Source organism: Ascaphus truei, chromosome 3 (genome assembly GCF_040206685.1).
Source record: "Ascaphus truei isolate aAscTru1 chromosome 3, aAscTru1.hap1, whole genome shotgun sequence".
Taxonomy (NCBI): domain Eukaryota; kingdom Metazoa; phylum Chordata; class Amphibia; order Anura; family Ascaphidae; genus Ascaphus; species Ascaphus truei.
In genome coordinates, this window is record NC_134485.1 from 358,369,739 (window position 1) to 358,382,170 (window position 12,432).

The 12,432-nt window shown below is 44.7% G+C and overlaps 1 pseudogene; it reads left to right on the top strand.

The window, feature by feature from the left end:
• The first annotated feature begins 1,698 nt into the window (after nt 1-1,698).
• Nucleotides 1,699-1,772, top strand: LOC142491801 (U2 spliceosomal RNA; annotated as a pseudogene).
• The last annotated feature ends 10,660 nt before the right edge of the window (nt 1,773-12,432 follow it).

Consider the following 12,432-nt stretch of genomic DNA (forward strand, 5'->3'; position numbering starts at 1 on the left):
GGAGGAGACAGCACTCAGTAATTTAACAAATAAAGTAGTATATTTGATGTATGACACACAGAACCGATCCACACAGGGGGATTTTCCACCCCCCCCTCCCCCTCGGAGGAAGGTAACGTATGATATATATATAATTTTCACTTTATAATTCACACTTGAATCTTATTTTTGATTAATTAGTATCACCTAATTGGCGCTTCTATTATATATAGAAGCGCCAATTAGGTGATACTAATTAATCAAAAATAAGATTCGTGTGAATTATAAAGTGAAAATGATTAAATAATGAATTCTAATAATATTCAAATATAAGAACGTGCATGGTGTAACAACATAAATAGCAATATAAAGATATTACTAATAAATGACAAACAATGCAAACAAAACATAAAACATATACAAAACCCCTCTTCCAAATGAAAGTCCAATGTGCAAATCTTTCAAGGTGAAGATAGAATTAAAGGAGTCCAGGCTGTTTCATGGGATGAACCACATCCAGTCACAAGGACCTAAAGAGAAAAGGAAACAAAAAGCGCACACTCCAAAACAGCCGACTGGATCCCTCCCTGGTCCCTGCCCCGTGGCGCTTACAATCTATGTGTTTTGGTGTCTGAGGCCCAGGGATTTTAATAAATGCACATTTATGCTCTATGGAGCGTGCGCTTTTTGTTTCCTTTTCTCTCTCGCTCTCTCTATCTACAGCATATATCTATATCTATCTATCTACAGTACATATCTATATCTATATATCTATATTTATATATTCCTGTATTTTCATTTGCATGTCTTAGACAGGTCTGCAACCCTGTCTTTCACCATTATCACCCAGCACACAGCACTTCCACTGCAGCAAGGGATTCTGGGAAATGACATGCAAATGAGCACACAGTGCCACTTTTTGCTTCAAAAACCATTTTAAACATGGTTCCCTATAGGCTTAAGCTTGCTGCATGGTCACAGCTTTGAGCACAGCCAGGGTTAAGGTGCATAGCCAGAAAACCCACCCACAAACAGCTGTTTCGACCTTAATGGGTCTCATCAGTGTGGGGTTTGTTAACTGGCTATGCAAAGAAGCTAAAGGATGGGGTTTACCATACTGAGTTAAGTTATGTTGAGTAAAAAAAGTGACAAAAACCCTCCACAGTAAAGCATAAAGCAACTGTAAATATTCCTGTATATTCATTTGCATGTCTTAGACAGGTCTGCAACCCTGTCTTTCACCATTATCACCCAGCACACAGCACTTCCACTGCAGCAAGGGATTCTGGGAAATTACATGCAAATGAGCACACAGTGCCACTTTTTGCTTCAAAAACCATTTAAACATGGTTCCCTATAGGTTTAAAATGGTTTTTGAAGCAAAAAGTGGCACTGTGTGTTCATTTGCATGTCATTTCCCAGAATCCCTTGCTGTAGTGGAAGTGCTGTGTGCTGGGTGATAATGGTGAAAGACAGGGTTGCAGACCTGTCTAAGACATGCAAATGAATATACAGGAATATTTACAGTTGCTTTATGCTTTACTGTGGAGGGTTTTTGTCACTTTTTTTACTCACCATAACTCAACTCAGTATGTATATATATGTATATATATATGTATATATATATGTGTATATATATGTGTATATATATGTGTATATATATGTGTATATATATGTGTAGATATGTGTAGATATGTGTAGATATGTGTAGATATGTATATCGCTTCTCGGCCTTTTGGCTAAGATCAAGTGTAGTGTCTGTCCTGTGAAGGATGGCACTAGTTGCATCACTTGGTCTGGTCATGGGCTGAGAAGGCGGATATGTAGCCCGGGCTATTTTTATCATGGCACCCCAGGAGTGGTTAACCTGGTGGAGTCAAGTGTTGCCACACGCACTTCGACTTTTGCACGGATAGAATTGCACACCCCTACATTTTCTGCACTGGCACCCCTTATTGCCTTCCGCTGAGGGGTTCGCCACTATTTTTTTTACCCGCCAGGCTTCCGGGTCTGGCGTGCACTTGTGCACACCTTTTTTTGTTGTTTCGTCTGAGCACTTCCTGCACTGCATCACACAGCGCACTGGAGCACTCGCACCATGGATTGTGTTTTTTTATTTTTGGGTTATCAGTCACCTAATTTTCTTCGGAGAATGTAAGACTGTGTGCTGGTCGGTGGTCGCCATTCCCTCGGGAGAAGACTGCGGTGGGCGAGTAGGTGTGAGCCGAAAGCCCTAAAGACTTGGACCCTCCTGCGGCGTCTGCTGCACTAGGAGGGAACAGGATGGACGTTGGATTCTTCGGATGACGGCATTACAGCGCCGTGACCGGGGCCTTAGCCTTAGGCAGGTCTGCAACCCTGCCTTTCACCATTATCCCCAGCATACAGTGCTTCCACTGCAGCAAGGGATTCTAGTGGGAAATGACATGCAAATTTGCACACATTATATATATGCGGGGTCTTGTGTCACAGATTCAAGGCAGGAAACTCTATATTTCGTTATATGGGGTTTTATTTGCAGGGGTTAAACAACACAATAATAGGTCCACCATCCCTTTATGAAAACATCATAAAAACAACAGCTCCTCTCAGGAGACTGTCTAGACATCAGCTCCCTCTCTAAACTGGTTACCATCTTTAAATAACACACTCAGTTTTACAGATCTACTATATATAACCGTATGATAGTCCTTATCTGTTTGTTGTTGATGACTCTGCCCCAAAAGTGTCCAGGAAATCCCTCTCTGGATCCAATCACCTGGACAGGATCACCCTGCTTCCACAGCAGACTCATGTCCTTGCTTCTTCCTGGATGTACAACATAGGTAGTTCAAGCAGGCTCTGCGACCAACTTCAGGCAGGCATGGGGAACTGTGCCAGCCAGCTTCCTCCTGGCGGGGAGAAGTCTCTCTCTCTCCTCCTTCTCTGGAGAAAGCAATCTCAATGTGTGCAGCTCTCTGACTGCCTTTTACACCTCCTGTTCAATCAGGAGTGCAGCTTGTTGATTTGCTGCATCTGCAACAAGTCTCTCCAGGGGAGGTTAACTGCCTGTATGCTGAAAAACACACTTGCTGCACCACACCAGCCCATAGAGGGACAGTGAGTGTATCACATATCCCCCTCCCCAGCGTAACATTGTCCTGTGAAGTGGCCCATGCACTATTTCCGTGCACCAGGCTCTTTGTCAGAGACGTCCGGCATCCATCTATTCTTTTTCCTCATCTTCTAGTTGACGATTTTTAACTTTTGGGCAATTTCCATGCTCTCTGGACCTGCCGAACGGTATTTCACCACCATTAATCTCATTCTGCTAATGAATCTGCAAGTCAGTGAAATGCGTAGAGTTAGCTGCAGTGGGAAAGACACTGACGTAGTGCTTCTTCTGCTACTGTTCACCATCCGGGGATCCAACCCGGAAGTGCAGGCACTACCTGTGAAAGATGCGGAGAACGCTGAGGAGAGATGCTGTGAGAGCGCTGTCATCCTTAATATTGTGTTCAATGCTTTATTGAATTTACACCATGTGAGTGTACCAATTTTATATTATTTTATGCTGATATATTTTTTAAGTCTGCACTATTGGGTCCTCTACTTTCCATTTTTACTATGTTTGTCCTAATCCAAGACTGGCAAGGATTCACACACAACTGCCACTGATTTAGGATATGCTAAAAAGAACTGGGAATATGTGAGTATATCCATGTGGCTTCACATATTCAGTCCACACATTGTCACAAACATATTGCACTATTATATGTTTTTGACCAGCGCTCCCCATGATCTTGAAAAGTACTTCTGAAGTGTCAGAATGCTTTTCTCTTGTTGTAGCAAGTTTTGTTCCTCAGCGAGAAACTTCAGTCTCTTGAGCACATCCTGCAATTCTTGTCTTAGAGCCTTCACCTCTTCCTGGTGCTTGCTCCTAGTTTGTATCCATGCCTCCATCATATTTTGGAGCGCTGTAGATTTCTTCGCTAGCGTCGTTGCTTGTGTTTTCCATGTCTCTTTCTCCTTAGCGTACTGACTTTTGGGGATGGAGAAGCCTCTCTGCTTCTCCATCTCTTGCTCCAGTTTCTGTACCTTCTCGAGTTTTCTCTCATACAGGGTCACCTGGCCTCTAAGGTCCACCTCCAGCAAAGCTCTGATGACCCTCAGTGTGGCCTTCAGCTCCTCATACTGCTCTGTGGTTGGACACTGTGTACTCGGACGCTCCTGTATCACTTGTACTTTGTGAGAAGCCTGGAAACTTTCTGGTCTGTAACACTCGCTACTTCTCCTCGGCGTCCACCTGTTTCTTCTTGGCCTCTTGCAGCCTCGCAAGCAGCTCTTGCAGCTGGCTCCACAATATGTGCACTGCTTGTGTGCGCTGCTCTAGGGAGACACGTCCTTCTTGCAACATTCCCTCTGCATTCTGTAGTGCTTCCTGCACTTCTAACTTTTCCTGGGTAAATTGTTTCTTCACTTTTTCTGCTTGGTGAAGCTTCTCATTTCCTTCACTGACCTGGTCAGTCAAATCTGAATTGGACTTTTTCAGACTTGCATTTTCTCTCTTTACAGTTTCTAAATATATCAGGATATTTTCCTGTGAATCCTTTAATTTGCAGACCTCTGTGCTGATAGTGTGGACCTGTTTCTGGGAGACTTCCTGCTCTGTGCTGAGATTGCGAGCCTCTCTCTGAGAAATCTCATAGTACTGCTTTCAGTCAGCAATAATTTTGTCAGACTTTCAGCTGCCTTTGCCTTCTCCATAGACCCACACTTAGTGACCGCCGCTGACAGGTCCCTTTGTAGCTCAACCTTAGCTTCTCACTCTTTATATAATTGCTAACGGAGAAGACAGCAGTCCTGCCTGGTACTTTGCAGCGCCTTTTCAGTGTGGCTCAAGGAATCGATATGTAGGACGCCAGTGCTCAGATAAACAAGTCATTTGAACATTTAAGTTTCTGCAATAGAAGAACTCCCAATAAACTGTAGTGTACAGTAAAATTACCCTAATAGGGTTTGGGGGACTAGTACTTAGTGCCACAGGCACCAATAAATAATAGTACAACCATTGTCCCATACAGTGAGAATAAAGGGTATGGCAACCCACAGATATAACTCACTTTTTTAAATTCCAGGATCCAGGGAAGTTTTCCACAGCAGGAGTAAGTAGCGTGCAGTCCACCAGGGTAAGGAGCAGGAGCGGATAGAAAAAAGGCAGTGCACTGCTTGAAGAAACAGGAGGAGCTCACGGAAGCAAAAAAAGCATTTATTTCATTAAAAAATCAGACAAAAAACCCCATAGCTACAGCAGGTATCCACCTAAGCGTTTCGGGCTCAAAGCCCTTTCTCGAGAAAGGGCTTTGAGCCTGAAACACGTAGGTGGATACCTGCTGTAGCTATGGGGGGTTTATGTCTGATTTTTTAATTAAATAAATGCTTTTTTTGCTTCCGTGAGCCTCCTTTCTTCAAGCAGTGCACTGGCTCTAGGAATCCTCCAATCCTCTGCTGAATCTGTCAGTCAGTCTGGGCTGCAGTACATCTTGGTTTCTTTCAAATACACGCTTTTCTGACGACCCAGGATCCTCTCTAAATGTGTATGCAACTTCCTCTGCAAGTTGAGGAATTCTTCTCTTTTCCTTTTGACGACAGCGCGTTGCTTGCTGCTGCAGTTACTTAGCTCGCTGGAAAAAATATTCCTCTTGCTGCTGAGTCTGTCCTTTTCACGGGGCCCCATAGGAGTTCTCCTCCTCATCATCATCGTCATCATTCGACCTGAAGGGACAATCATTCCTTAAAGACATTGTTTTGTGTGGTCAGGCACATTACACAAAAAACACATTGCTTCCTCCATTTTCTACCTTCAGGTATATTCTTCACCTTCAACTCTGGAGGCGCTATTTCATCAACACTTCACACCTTTCTCTGTGTAGACTATAAGCACATCTGTAGGGTGGACATTTGGGTGGACTTATTCTGGCAGAGACTTTGGCGTTCTCCCCCGATAGCCTGTCTATCCTTCGGTCCCTAGCCTCAGCTCTAAGAGCTCCCCGGCACTTGCTCGTGATTTCCCCTGCCTCTGCCTCTAGTGGTGATGTCACCGAGTATCGCGAGACCTTCTGGTCTGCGTGTATTGCATCGGTGAGTCCCCCGGCAGCACTGAGCTCAGGCTGCTGCCTGTCTTACTACCTGCTCACGTGCTGACTCGTGGGTGTGTGGCCAGCGGCGTTCTCCGGCGGTGTGGAGCTCCAGGAGGCTGAGCTGTGACATCTTGCTCCCAGGCTTCTGATTTGGATAGTGACATTGTGCTACGGGCTTACATTTATCAGCCTTGCTGTAAGTAGGGTTTCAATTTTATCCCCACTGGATGCCATTGCTTTATAAGTGTCTCTTGCCCAACAATCAAGTGTTTGTTGTTTTTATATTTATTTTTATTCATTGTATTAAACTGTTATCATTTCTTACATACCTTATCAGTGATTTTTTGTTTTTAGTTGCACTATGATCTTTTTCTCTTTTTTTCTTCTATGTTGTCGTCTTTAATGTTTGTTTGTTGTTCTATGAGACTTCATTGAAGATACTACTGCTGCGACACACTTTATTCGAGCAAATACCCAGTATGTACCTGGCAGATACCTGGAATGCGCCGCTCCTCACCGCTGACAAGCCCCGTTGCGTTTGCCTTCCCAGCCATGGTTCATGCCTGGCTGACGGGCGGCTGATCTGTTAAATGATAATGATTAGGATTTAATAGGCTGCAATGCTTCGCGTGTCTACCAGATGGCATAAATTCATGAATTGTAATGCAGTATATATATATATATATATACTGTGCAGTATTGCAGCCAGCGGGAATAAAATGCTTCAATCCCTGCCTGGAAAATAACGCAATGCACTCGGGCAGAAAACAGTCACAAACCTCAATACACCCGAGTATACCCGAATTCGTGGGACTAGCCGAGCTCGAATAAAGTGTGTCGCCAGTGTACCTTGGATCTCATCCCAGCTGCATTGGACTATATTCGGTCAGGCTATAATTTCTATTTTTTTGTAGGCGCCGGTTTATGTGTTTTTACTATAAGCACATCTGTCATACACCGTGTGATGTGTGCTGTAATTGCATTGGAGGACAAAGTGGCATATTGAGTTCTAGAGGGTATCAAGTTTGCCAAGGTTTTGGCCGTCTAAGAAAAGGTCTCGCTTCACATCTACAGTATATTTACTGGAGTCAGTAACTCAAGGAGACGTGGTTTCAGGGCCTCCAACTGTCATGTTGAATTAAGTAACTTGTCTTGGTTAGTTGTTCTACAAACTGAACCCTGTTTCATTACTAGGGAAATCACTACTTGTATATCTTGGATGTGGTCCATTGTGTTGTATCCACTGTAAAATCCCACTTGGTCTTTAGACTGTGAGAACTCCAGTGTCTGTTACAACCTATTAGTGAGTGTCGTCGTAGAAATCTTGAAATTGATTGGAAGTAGACTGATTTGTCTGTAGTTCTTGACGTCGTCTTTGTCTCTTTTCTTATGGATGAGAATATGTATTATCACATACTGTACAAGCTGCACGTGAGTATGTAAAAGGGGTTATTAACATCCAGCTATCCAGCTGACCTCCACATAGGGCACTAACTCCCCAAAACCATCACACTACACACCAATTACGCTGCCACCACCAGGATTCCTTAAAACCTGAGGCGTCCTCAATCATCGTTAGGCTAGAAAAATATGTCCAAAAATGCAGTTAATCTCTTCAAAACGGTAATTAGTTAAGATAGTACTTATGAAATTTTAGATTTAATACAACAAAGTACACAGTACGTGTTACAGAAAAGGAAAATTGCAAAAACATATCTTGCCCTCTTTCCTGCTGATATAAAGAGACTACTAGTGCTGTATGTACCTGTTGGCTCAGCGAGATTTGGGCCTCCGCTAACAGGGAGCCTGGGGTAATATTAGGTTCTTGGCAGCGCCTCCACTTACCCAGGATCCCCAACAAGTGAGATTCCCCTAGGTAAGAATAATGATAACACACCTCAACTTTGTAACCTTTTACTAATACGTAATTGCATAACCTTAGCTTACACCTATTAGAGATAATACACATATAGTACAGTATATGAATTGCTGATATTCAGTAATATACACCTGTGGCCTGAGGGGAAATCTAGCCTACGCAGGTGGGTCACTGACCCCCTGCACACACACACAACCTCTCCGCTTGCTCCTCCGGTGCCCTCTGGCTAGCGTGGTCTCTCCCCCACGCTTCCCTTTCCTGCCTGCCAGCAATCCTGCACTCCTATTCATTCCCTGGTGTTAGGTGGCTCTGCTGAGGCTCCTGGGAATTGTAGTTTAACCTCAGAGCCTCCTAGTGATTGGCCAGCCGTTCGCGCGCTTACACTGCACCTGCGTGAACTCTCTCCGTGCCTCCTGATCGTGCCTGACTATTGCGCAATGCCCACCAACATGGCGGCGCCCTGTGCTACCAGGCCGCCGCGGAACCTGCGAATGCTCCCTCACAGCACCTCCTGTGATTGCGCCCTGCAGCGGAGGTACAGAGGGAAAATCAGAACACCCTACACATACAATATAGAAATCCAAACAGTTTTATAAAATAAACGGGAATAATACAGAAACCCTATACATTACCGATGAAAGTCTTGTATCAGGCTCGTAAAGGGGTCTTGAAAAAAAAATATGAGACCTACACACCTACGTGCCACTATTAGCAGATCTGATGTTTAAGTTTCAGATACCAAATCTTATAGTAAAAGATTTTTCAATTTGTGAGACCAACCCCAAATGTATGACAGGCCTAGTTAGCTGTGACCTATTCATCACTCGCTGACATTTTTATGGTTGATGCTACTGGGAAAGAGATATTTTTTTTTAATTTCCAAATCAATCTGAGAGTGTAAACTATCCCATCTCTGTCCCTCCAACCACAAGATTAGTGCTGCTCACGTCATTGGGTTTGGATCATTTTGACACACGCATGGATACCTTTTTTGTTAGTCCCACATCTAATTTTGAGTGGGAAACAAACTACCTGACATTTGGAACACAGACACCTTTTCACATGTAATATTGTTACACATGTGTACTCTTGCCTATTACAGATTCATATTTTATATTAGTGTGGGTTGAATCAAATATGAATTGTACAAAATATGGTGAATCTTTAACGATAGTCCATGATGTCCTCTCTGTCACCCCTTGAGATGCTGGTCAGGGATGGTCTAAGGGTTTTACAGTTCCTGACATCTGTCCTGTCAGCTAAATGTAAGCATGGTACACTTCTAATTGTTTTATTACCCCAATAAGTCAGGCCCCATGACCATCAATGTTACCCCCCTCCTCCCCCACAGAAAACAAAAGTTGTTTTAAAACAAAAGTTAACCCCTTGGTTGCTGGACTGCTCACACCATTCAAACTTTTAAAAGGCTTTATATATATAGCGCTGTTTCCCCCACCCTATGGAAATGTGGCAGCTAGTGAGTGTGTGTTTTGCTTTACCTGCGGCTCACAGGAGGCCAGAACCTCCGCTGCTGAGCGCCAGGGGTGTACTTGGATTGTCTGGTGACAGCGCCCACACCTGTGAGGGATCCTGACAGCGCCGGATAACCCCTTCATGGGACCCAATACAATAAGTACACAGTGTATATAATAACAAGTTTATTGACATGCAATAGTCAATACAAAACACATATAACGCGGCCTCACATGGCCTTACTCACACACCATACCCCACTGTCCATCTGCTTAGTCCACACCCTGGTGAAAGTGTCCCCCAATGTACAGAGGTGGGGGCATCTACCCAACCCGGTGTCCACAGAAGCCAGCCCACCCAGAAGTGTGTGACAGTGCTGCTCACAGTGTATATTTGGTGCACTTTGTATATGGAGTATACCTGCCGGGTGCTCCAACATCCGGAAGCGCCAAGTGAAGACAAGTGGCCGTCCGGTCCCATGCCATCGCTGTCAGCGATGAGTCCGCCTCCACGTGGGGCGGTATCCAGCAGGAGGGTCCCACCTTAACAGTCTCTTTTTGCATTGGTGGTCTGGTCCCAGACCACAGGCCGCATCTGCTGTGCTGCATCCTCTGCTGTGTCGTTGACACTAATCAGATAATGTGGCAGTGTCCCTGTAGCAGCCACAACCTACAGGGGATTTGGGGCCTAGCTGGGGCCTAATAGGGGGTCTTTGGCCTAGTGCAGGGGCCACAGGCACCCGGCACATGCACCCTTACCTTTCTGTGTCCCAGATTCGACTGGCGTGGCTAGCAGTGCGCCAATCCAGGAGCCCTATTGGCTCTGTCGCACCATGTCTTCTGGGGATTGTAGTTCCCCTGTGGAATTACTGTGTTATGGCCACCGCTATGCGCCTGCACTGCGCATGCGCGGTTGCCTCCCTGACCATCGCAGTGCTCCCCCGCGCCTCACCGCTGCACACCGAAAGGTAGGGGACCCCAGAGGGAGACCTGGCCACATATATATATATATATATATATATGTATATATATGTATTTGTATGTATGTGTATGTATTTACCTTATTTTACACAAGTGGACCCCCAAAGCTGAACTGCAGCACTTCGAATGACAGGGACACCTTGCTTCCTGAGATATTTAAATCTGAAACTTCTTTACAATGATTGTCACGGTAGCTTGTGACAGGCTGCAATTTACACCAAAACTATATATAAATATATATATACCTGGGTTTGAACTGGGACGAGACTTATATATGATAAAATGTAATTTATTCCTTGATAAAGGTGAACACAACAGATATGTACAAATAACAGGCAAAATATAGACACTTACTTAAAATGGAAATGATGAAACAGTCATATCTGGACTGGCAGTTCATACAGTACTCTTCATAGTCATCAAGACACCAAAGACATGAAAAGACCTCTGGCAGGAAGACAGTGCATAGCGTTTCTCTCAGCAATCAAGATGGTATAGAACAGACTGAACACTTTAAGAACTTGCAAAACATGAACAACAAGGGAATATAGGGAACAGCAGTTTATATATCTTTTGTCCCTCTATTCTTAACCTTAAGCACAGGGGATTGGTTTTCAATTACCTCCAGCCACTCACTAACGTGGGAAAGCATTCTGACCCATGCCCCCCTGCTAGTTGGCACATGCGCAGTAGAACTCTGGGGTCTCATTTCTGAAGCCCCACATTTGCATCAGGAATGCCAGCCAGTCTATCATTTGGAGTTCTGGCAGGAAAACCTTTGTTGAAAGGTGTGAAGTGGGACACTTAAAGACTGCTCTGGCTTGAGCCTCCTCCGCCCTTAGGTAAACAGGGAGGGTGACAAGACCCTTTGAACAGCACTCAAATCCTAGACATTAGGGCGCCTCTTGGGGCCATCTGCTATCTTGGTGGACAAAGGAATTTCCTCTAAGTCTTTGTCCATACCTTAGAATACAGTATTAAGCATAAAACATAAACGTATTAAAATATCCGGTTCCGTTGGGTCTAGCAGATCCAAACTTCCCAGTTCTCATTGCCAGAACTGGGACACCATATGTTCCAAATAGCGACTTGCTACGACCTATGGAGCCGGAGTTACACAAATGCACATTAAATCATTTTTCATTTTAATACAAAAATCTCCGCTAAAAGAAATCTCAGCTTTTCACTAAATCCCCATTGAAAACAACGGGCTCCCCCGCCATGGGTTTCAATGGAGCAACTCCGCCGTTGTAGTCAATGGAGTTTCCTACCATAGACTTTCAATGGGGAACCGCCGCCATTGAAGTCTATGAGAAAATCCACAAATCTTTACAGTCGTCCATACTCCGTCTGGTTGGTCTGAGGGGGCTGGAAATGGGCATGCATTAAAGCCGGAACCTTGGCTACATGTCACCCAAATCCCATCCCTCTGGGAATTCCAGAACCGGAGATATGGACTTACACATTTCAACATTTTACACTTAGTCATTTTTTCACCATGCGGCTTTTCCCTCATTAGAATCAATGGTAAAAGCCCCGAACTTTCAAGGGGGTCCATACTCCGTCGGGTTGGTCCAAGAGGGTCAAGGATGGTTCTGCAGTGATGCCGGAGCAGTGACTACAGATACCCCAAACCTTGATCCTCTGGTCCCTCCGGAACCGGAGATATGGATTCCTAAAATTCAGCATTTCACACTTAGTCATTTTTCTGAGCCGTTTCTGCCGCCGCCGGCAAAGCCTATGGCGCGACCCGCTCTATCTGGTTCGACCCTTATCGGGGGTCCAGGATTCGGGGACCCGGTTGTGGTTGAGTGGGGGGAAGCCTAGGAACTAGGGGCAAAAAGAATTTTATTTCTAGGGCCCCCAGAACAGTTTATTCCCACGCCAATTAACGTTGAACTTGACTCAAGTGATTTTAACTCTTTTAAAGGACATTGTATCCGCTTTGCGGTTAAGCGGTTTGGAAGGCAGCCAACTCATTCCTGAAAAGCTCTTTCGAGGG